This window comes from Mytilus californianus, unplaced genomic scaffold (assembly GCF_021869535.1).
Source record: "Mytilus californianus isolate M0D057914Y unplaced genomic scaffold, xbMytCali1.0.p SCAF_3, whole genome shotgun sequence".
Classification (NCBI taxonomy): Eukaryota; Metazoa; Mollusca; class Bivalvia; order Mytilida; family Mytilidae; genus Mytilus; species Mytilus californianus.
The window spans coordinates 129,964,763-129,973,452 of NW_026262679.1; the positions used below are offsets into that span (position 1 = coordinate 129,964,763).

Genomic DNA, 8,690 nt, shown 5'->3' on the forward strand with positions numbered 1-8,690 from the left:
ACATCCCATCAATGTGTTTGCATTATCTTTCATTTTTACTGGTATGTTTTGTACGTGTGATTTTATGTGTTTCTTTGGTACACATGACGTGGCTCTGTACTTTTAAAGATCCCACCATCTTGTTATTGTTCTATTATAATACCATAATGTAATTGTTCTATTATATTTTTGAAAATACTTTGAACGACAAAATTATTTTACTCGCGTAGTGGTATTAACCATATGTGGATTCTTAAAAATTCTTAAGAACTTCTGGATAATTTTAAATCTCGGTCTTTTTCTGAAATTAGTTCTAACAACCCCTATATTCCACCATTCCCAATGTGAAATTATAATTTTGAAAATACTTTGAACGACAAAATTATTTTATATTCTTCCAGTGTGATGTTTACATTTTCTGGAGTCAAACACAACTCTACACTAAGAGTAGATGTGAATGCAGTCACAGGACTTTAAATATTTCAATCCTTTATGGGTTGATTTATAATACATATATAAGTAAGCGATGAATGTTGTTGTTATATTTGATAGATGCTTTTTGTGCTTCTTTGTTAAATGTTTGTTTGTTTTGAGATTGTGACACAATGATGACTGTTGTACCCATATTTTGACAATGTTACCTATTATATCTGTTTTGTTCACGCATCGTTGTAAATATATGGAATTTGATGCGACTGTCATACAAGTGAGAGGTTTAGCGCTATAAAACAAGGTTCAACCCACCATTTTCTACATTTGAAAATGCCTGTACCAAGTCAGGAATATGACAGTTGATGTCCATTCGTTTGATGTGTTCTATCATTTGATTTTGCCATTTGATTAGGGACTTTCCGTTTTGAATTTTCCTCGGAGTTCAGTATTTTTGTGATTTTACTTTTTGCTTGTGTTGACTAAGTTATTGCAACTTTATAAATATTTGAAAGAAGATCATAAAAACGATAGGTCCCTTCAACTATGTTTGTTTCGTCGTTTTTAGTTTTTTTTTTGCCATACTTTAATTGGTCTCTCGTCCACTAATGAGTTTTGGTTCCCCCTTGTACCTCTCGACTCTCTTTATAGTATTGAGTTCTAAAAAGTTGGCTTTCTCATAGTTTTTATAGGATTATTCTTCGAAAAGCGAATTTGTTTTTACATCTAGAAATTGACAATGAGGGTCGTTTGAAAATAAAACTTTACGACAAAAGAGATGATTTTAGCTTCCCAATTGTGAAATTCCCATTTCTATGTAGCAACTTTCCAGCAGCGCCTACATACGGAGTAAATATCTCCCAGTTGATACGATATTCCAGTGCTTGTATTTTCTTTCATGATTTCCTTGATATACGGTTGCTGCTCACAAGTAAGTTTTTAAACCAATAGTTCCAAGTGGTGAAGTTGAAATCATGCCTTCGTAAATTTCACGGACGCCATCACGAGTTGGTTAACCCTTATGGAATATCCGTTTCACAGATGATAGCGGATATGTTCCAAATGTCGTAACTAAAACCCCGTCCCCTTTTCCTCGAATGTGACCTACCGAACTAGACTTATTACCGGGTTTGTACTAATATGAGCAACACAACGGGTGCCACATGTGGAGCAGGATCTGCTTACCCTTCAAGAGCACCTGAGATCATCCCCAGTTTTTGGTGGGGTTCGTGTTGCTCAGTTTTTAGTTTTCTATGTTGTGTCTTGTGTACTGTTGTTTGTCAGTTGGTCTTTTTTTTACCCATTGCGTTATCAGTTTATTTTCGGTTTATGAGTTTTAATGTCCCTTTGGTGTTTTTTGCCTCTCTTTTGATTCTTAATCATTTCTAAATTTAGAAAAGGAAAATTTAAGAAAGATTTGTCATAAATCATGTCAGTACCGAAGTATTTACCACGGAGTATAAGTGTCCGTAATAAAAGATATTGATATCATCTCTCCGTAAATTTTACGGACGCCATTGCAAATTGGTTGACCATTTCATAGATGAAAACGGATTTGTTCCAATCCCGTCCCCTTTTCCCCGAATGCGACCTAACGAATTAGACTTATAACCAGGTTTGTACTAATATGGGCAACACGAAGGGTGCCACATGTGGAACTTCTTACCCCTTCCGGAGCACCTGAGATCACCCAAAGTTTTTGGTGGGGTTCGTGTTGCCGTCTTAAGTTTTTTCAATGATGTGTTTTGTGTACTGTTGTTAGTCTGTTAGTCTTTTTCTTTTTAAGTCCTTGCATTATCAGTTCATTTCTGACTGATTGGTTTAAATGTCCCTTTGGTATCTTTCGCCTTTCTTATACATGAAAGCGCGTTAGATGCAACAAACTTATAAAGCGTTATTTTATTTTTCTACCACTAAATCGAAACCACTGCTGGTAGACTGTTAGTCCCAACTTGGTATTAGCAGCCTACTAGTCGTTGCTTCGGTACATACATGATCAGTAACATACTTTTGCAATTGAATTGAGAAATTATTATAAAAATTGACGTACCAACTCTCTCAGTCAGAGTTGACCTGGTTTTCATTTTAGGCCTTGTTTGATCATAGAGCTCTTTGCGTGTTTATGATGAGCTTAATTGATCAGCTAAACATCTTTGGCTCTCAGGTATTCATGTTATGAGCGTTGATTTTGAAGGAAAATCCAGAAAAGCGCTTTTTAGAAAACAATTAATGTTATAAATAAGTGTTTTTAATTTTTTTAACTGTCCATGCGTGCCTTTTCTGGAAGAATATATATTTTCTTGTTCTGCAGTTTACTTAAATTTCTAGATGTTTAGTTACAAATACATTTACAGTACTATAGATAAATGAAAAAAGATGCACATTAATTTCACAAATTTTATTTTAAAAAGTAAAAATCTACGGATGGCTTATGTCATGTTTAGATGTTGTAATGTACTCCTTGTGTCCTCGGCTTTCTTAATATCCTGTAAAATAAAAGTAATGTCAGTTAATTTGAAAATATTATGTATCTTTACACTATACAAATATCATAAATTAAACCCCTGCTTCTTTTCTATTTTGTTTACAGTTACTTCATTATTTCGATATAAAAAAGCTAAATATTGCTGAACATGAAAATAAACCAACTGTAATCGTTAATCAGATTGATATCGACCACTACCTTTTTCACAGTAAATGTATGGGATGGATATCTTTAAACAGAAATAGAAACTCGTTAGTTCGAAAGTTCGAATGGTGAATTTCCTATATCATACAGATATAATCAGAGTTAAATCTCTCTCTTAAATAAAAGATTAAGTGAGTTTTTTTTCTCCATCATCAGACAAATGATCGAAACCTACCTAGCTGACTCCATCTTGAATTAGATCTCCATCCTAAATTAGATCTCCTTCCTGAATTTGTTCCCCATCTGTTCAACCGTCCTAATCCACTGTCAAAATGACTGCTTCTGTGTGGATCATATGAGCCGTATCCAGTAGCTGCTCTTTTGTATCCTACAGAAGTTATTACTATTATTATATCTATTCTACAATTATTCCACGTCTTAGTTCAGAATGTCACGATATATTGGTGATTTAAAAATATATGTTAAATATAAACCTATTGACGCACTTTCATCTTAATATAATATGTAAAAGTTTCTTTTATTTACTTTACATCTAAATCAAAGTATATTGGGAATACAAATGCAACGATAGTATATACAAGTGAACACTTTTAGAAAGAAATACTCATGTGAATGTAAATTAGGTATACGAAAAGTGCTAGAATACTTTCGTTGGTAAAAATAAATCATTTGAAAAAGGGTACTTAAATTAAATTGTAAATATCAAGCCAAAACAGTAGTAAATGAAGCAGTGATGATGAATATTTGTAAATCAGTATCGATAACAAGGTAAGAATGTTGTAAAATATTACTTCGATATCCGCCATTTAATCTCCCTGTCAGACGTCCGCCATTCCAACCACTATTCCATCCATTGTTCACATTTCTACTATTCCATCCATTATTCAGACCTCTAGATCCGAGCAAATCCCATGATCTTTGATTTCTATTGTATGTATCATAACCGCGAGCAGTGGCCAAAGTAGCCATCACAGCAAACAAAATAACTACGACTAATGTATTCATGGTTTCTGTACAAAAATAAAAAAAGGTTTAATAACATCAACATTATTGTATCTTATTAATTGGGATTTAAAGTATTACTGATATATTCACGCTACGTCAGACAAAAATGACAATTCATAGAAAATGTTTACACCAAAATACTATTGAAAAGACTGCATTATAGACAATATGATACAAAAAGCCACTCATATTTAAAGAAATTTTTTCTAACTCATTTACACGAAAACCTACATAAAATCTAGTATACACATTTATCGTTGTCTCTCTTCCTCTGTCATTAAAAGACCAAATTGAGAAAACATTTTGAAGAAAAATATTTAGATACAGCAGTTCAATGCCCTTTCGAAGTACATTTTTGATAAAATTATGCATTTAAATTTAAGATATCAAACTAAAAAACTAAACTCAAAGTGATAGAAACAAATAAGGTAAATAACTAACCTGTGTTTTCTTTTCTCGAAAGTATTTGAAGATGGACAAAAAGACCAGGTGTGATAGAGAACACTGAGAAAGCATTCCACTTTTATACTATTTTGATTAAAGGAAATACTGCTAAATGGGGGAATTTTTTAAATCCAAAACCACACACAAAAAAACAACGTAGATTTAAATTTAAACAATCACAGGTTGGAAAGGTTACTACTATGACTAGCATGTCAATGTCATTGGATAGAAGCTAAGTATTTTATGTTAAGTTTATGGGCACATCTGTCATATAAAACATCCATTATTATGCATTCTGTTTAACATTAATAGGAAAAACAGTTAAAACATTTTAGAGTTAGAAATCGTAGTAAACTTCTTAAGATCAATATGAAGAGTATTGCAATAAATACATATTGCTTAATGCCTGTTACTTGTGCACGCTCTTTTATTTTTACCATTAATCTACTTTAATTCGAAAGAATGCGTTCATATTTGTACTATTGAAATGAAATCAACTTAACGTATAATTGCACACAAAGGTGCAATAATTGTATAGATGTGCACTTATCTTAATTGTTCGATGTGTCAATGCATAGTCACTTAATTTTCAATTATCAACCTTTAAAATGCTATCGATATATATAGAAATAAAAGCAAAATACGACTTAAATAAACGATTTTCGAAGCCCGGTGTCAAAATAAAATCAAGAAGATGTGGTATGATTGCCAATGAGAAAACTCTCCATCAGACATCAAAATGACATAAAAGTCAACAACTATAGGTCATCGTACGGCCTTCAAAAATGACCAAAGCCCATACCGCATAAAAAGATATACAAGGCCCCAAAATAACAATGTCAAACAATTCAACGAGAAAACTAATTACCCGGTTTATGAACCAAACAATAAACGCAAAACAATTATGATATACAGCAAGAAGCACAACCACTAACGAACATGCTCCTGACTTGAGTAAGTCACATACAGAATTTGACTGAATAAAACAAATTTGCGGAGGCCCAACCTTCCTTAGCATAAGAACAAACTATAACATTCAGATGAAAAAGGCATGTCCCATCAGATCGAAGCAAATAAAAAAAAACACCAAAAAACAACTAACAAAAGTATTTAAGAAACTAAGTACAACTGTAAGAACCGCAGTAACTAAATTGAATTTTTCTTGGAGTTCCGGATTTTTGTTATTTTACTTTTTGCTTGTGTTGACTAAGTTATTGCAACTTTATAAATATTTGAAAGAAGATCATAAAAACGAAATTCCAAGGTATTTTGTATGTTAATTTTATATACACAAAGTCGACATGATTATTTTGTATAGTAGACTTTGTAACCATACTACATATACATATATTTGCTTGAGCTATTTCAAGCATACCTTTGAATTTGATAATACAAGTACCGTGAAATTGAGACTCTTGTAGTTCAATGATTGTTGTTGGTATGCGTCCCAGAATAAGTCAAAGTATGATCAATATTCATTTCTTTTTTTACCCAGTATACCATTTTGCTACCTCTGCGTTTATGAATTTGGATTTGCAAATATTTTGGCATCGAGCATTACTGAGGAGACATTTATTGTTGAAATGCGCATCTGGTGCAGAAAAATTGGTACCGTTAATGTTATTTTAACATTTATTTTTTTAATGCAAAACATCATGATTATATACTCCTTTCTTCACATTATGTCTTCAAAATTGCTTGCATGTGAAATGATAAATAAACAACAAAATTTAATAAGCAAAACATACAGATTTACGCTCATCGATGTTGATAGTATAACCATGCTTCTTTCACAAATATCAATCATTAACAAATATTATTAATGTTCATGCAACAAACTTATAAAGGTGAAATATATTGGCATGCGTGACTTACACTATATCAATGAATCTGCAGTACACAGATTGAAATTTAACGTATAGGAATTTATATCACTACATTAAAAAAGTGCGGCTGCAAATCTCCAGGGTCATTATGCATAAATCATCTTTACGTAAATAAAGGCAACAGTTGTATACCGCCTGTTCAAAAGTCATAAATCGATTGAGAGAAAACAAATCGGGGTTACAAACGAAAACCGAGGGAAACCAATCAACTATAAGAGGAAAACAACGGAACAACAGAAACACTGATGTGCAACAAAAACAAACGCCAACATACATAGAAACGAACTATTTGATAACAACTGCCATATTCCTGACTTGGTACAGGACATTTTAAGGAAAAATGATGGGTTGAACCTGGTTTTATGGCTAGCCAAACCTCCTGGGCAATGTTGAAAAATATCGCTTAATTGACAACATTACGTGACAGAAATACATCACAAACAAACGCAAGAACACTCAGCACAGAGAAACGCACAAATAAATAATATAATAGTCGTTACAACATGTATAATAATAGAATGACAACGAACATCTTCCATTAACGACAGCACAGGACATCACAAACAGTTACGTATTTTGTAACAAATTTATAATCTTGAAATTCATACAATTATTTTCACAATACTAGTTCAAACAATTATCATGACTATGACGGTATTGAAAGGCTATTTTAAATAAATGCTGTGACTACGTCATAACTATTTGGACTAACACAATACTTTATCCATGGAAAATGGAAATTAACTCGACTATTCTGGCAAATTAGACATATGTGAAATGTACCAAAACTACAGAATTCAACCACACACGATAAGACATAACACAATATGCAATTTAAATGTTACTTAAACTTAGATTTCACTAAGATTTCCCTTAGTTAAGAAAAAGTCGTATATATAAAATTACTCAAGTCTTCGAATACTGAAACCGGAACATTTTCCAATTACCGTATGATATATGTTAGCTCATCGCATGTGCTCGTCCGTATTAAAGTTTGTTATGATTATTTACATTACACAATGTATACTTTTATTAAGAACTGGGGAAAAATTGATCTTGGTGTTTAAAAAAAATCTCAACTTAACCAACTAAAGTGTCCAAACAATTTGGCGCATATGGAGAAATTATAAGTGCAGGAGATATTCTTAAAAGATCCAAAAGAAGTGGGATAACTTATGCATGAAGTGATAAATGTAAAATATAAAAATATATCGAAATTATTCACTAGCAATTTTTTTTAATAGCAAACCAGACTTCAATCACATTAGGAGTCGCTAAATGGATGCTCAACATTATTGTGAAGCAAATAATCCATCTTAATAATGGTAAATCATGTTAGCAAATCTTAAGTGTCCCATCTCTAAGGCGGAGGGTGCATATTTTCTCGAGACAACCATATATATTTTTTTTTAACTCTGACGATATAGGATCAAGTTTAATTAAATCATTTATTTCTAAATGTATTTCGATTAGAAATATACCTTTTTTATCACTTTCCTTTCATCATAATAACAAAAAGGGGTTTTCATATCGAACCAAACCTATTTTTGAAAAATTTAAGGTAGCTTATACTTATGGATAATCTAGGCGTTTTCTTAGTTTGCGGGTGTTTTCTGCATACCTCTTACTTTAAGTGGGTGTGTCTTAAACTTATAAGAATTTGATTAGAAATAACTTACTTTCAGATGTTTTTATAGAATTCACCTTAACTAAGTGTTTACTTAAGAAAATCTAATCTTAAGTAGCTTTATGCATACGGGCCCAGTGGGTTATTTCAGATTTGTTAAACGCTGTTTGTATTGTCTATATGCATATTTATATATATATATTTCGGAAAAATACTGTTGCTTTTAATTTGATAAGTGATTCTCGACTAAGTAGTCTTATGAACAACAAGATCATCATTGTTAATCGTAAATGCACAGGTGCAGGTACATCAACATCTACGATAGCATTCCATTGAAACCGCTCCTACGGGTCGTTTTGAGCTTACAATTAGGTTATGCTATTGCTTTGTGTTGACATACAGGTGACAAGAAAGGATAAAGATGTTGTTCCGTTGCTTTATTATGAATTTTGTAATTATGTTCCTTCAGTTCCTCTCTATTTCTATTTTTGCCAAAAAGGCTCGAAATGAGCATTTGATAAAATATTTAAAACATGTATATTACCCAAATACAAGTCTCATTAAATATCAGGTGAACAATAAACAATAAAAACTAAATGTTTCCTAGATAAAAGGTTCTTTATTGAGGGAATTTCCTGATATTTGAGCTTATGCAAGATTATGATGAGCA

General features: G+C 32.0%; 1 protein-coding gene and 1 long non-coding RNA gene across 5 annotated transcripts in view; both read right to left on the reverse strand.

Moving 5' to 3' along the window:
* Positions 1-8,690, reverse strand: part of LOC127736219 (uncharacterized) — a 73,718-nt gene that overhangs the window by 35,798 nt on the left and 29,230 nt on the right. The window contains exons 1-2 of one of the 4 annotated variants that reach the window (XR_007998863.1): positions 4,505-4,578; positions 3,949-4,068 (exon numbers count right to left, since the gene is read on the reverse strand). The exons of 2 other annotated variants lie outside the window; for them this stretch is intronic. The gene's annotated coding sequence lies outside the window, so the exon portion shown is untranslated. Of the gene's footprint in view, positions 1-3,849; positions 3,928-3,948; positions 4,069-4,504; positions 4,579-8,690 lie in introns of those variants that run through there. One more of the 4 variants, XR_007998864.1, reaches the window with a different exon arrangement.
* LOC127736222 (uncharacterized) lies at positions 2,792-3,809 on the reverse strand. Its single transcript, XR_007998866.1, has 2 exons — positions 3,273-3,809; positions 2,792-2,894 (listed from the first exon to the last, which is right to left on the reverse strand). It is a non-coding gene; the product is annotated as an uncharacterized LOC127736222 (long non-coding RNA).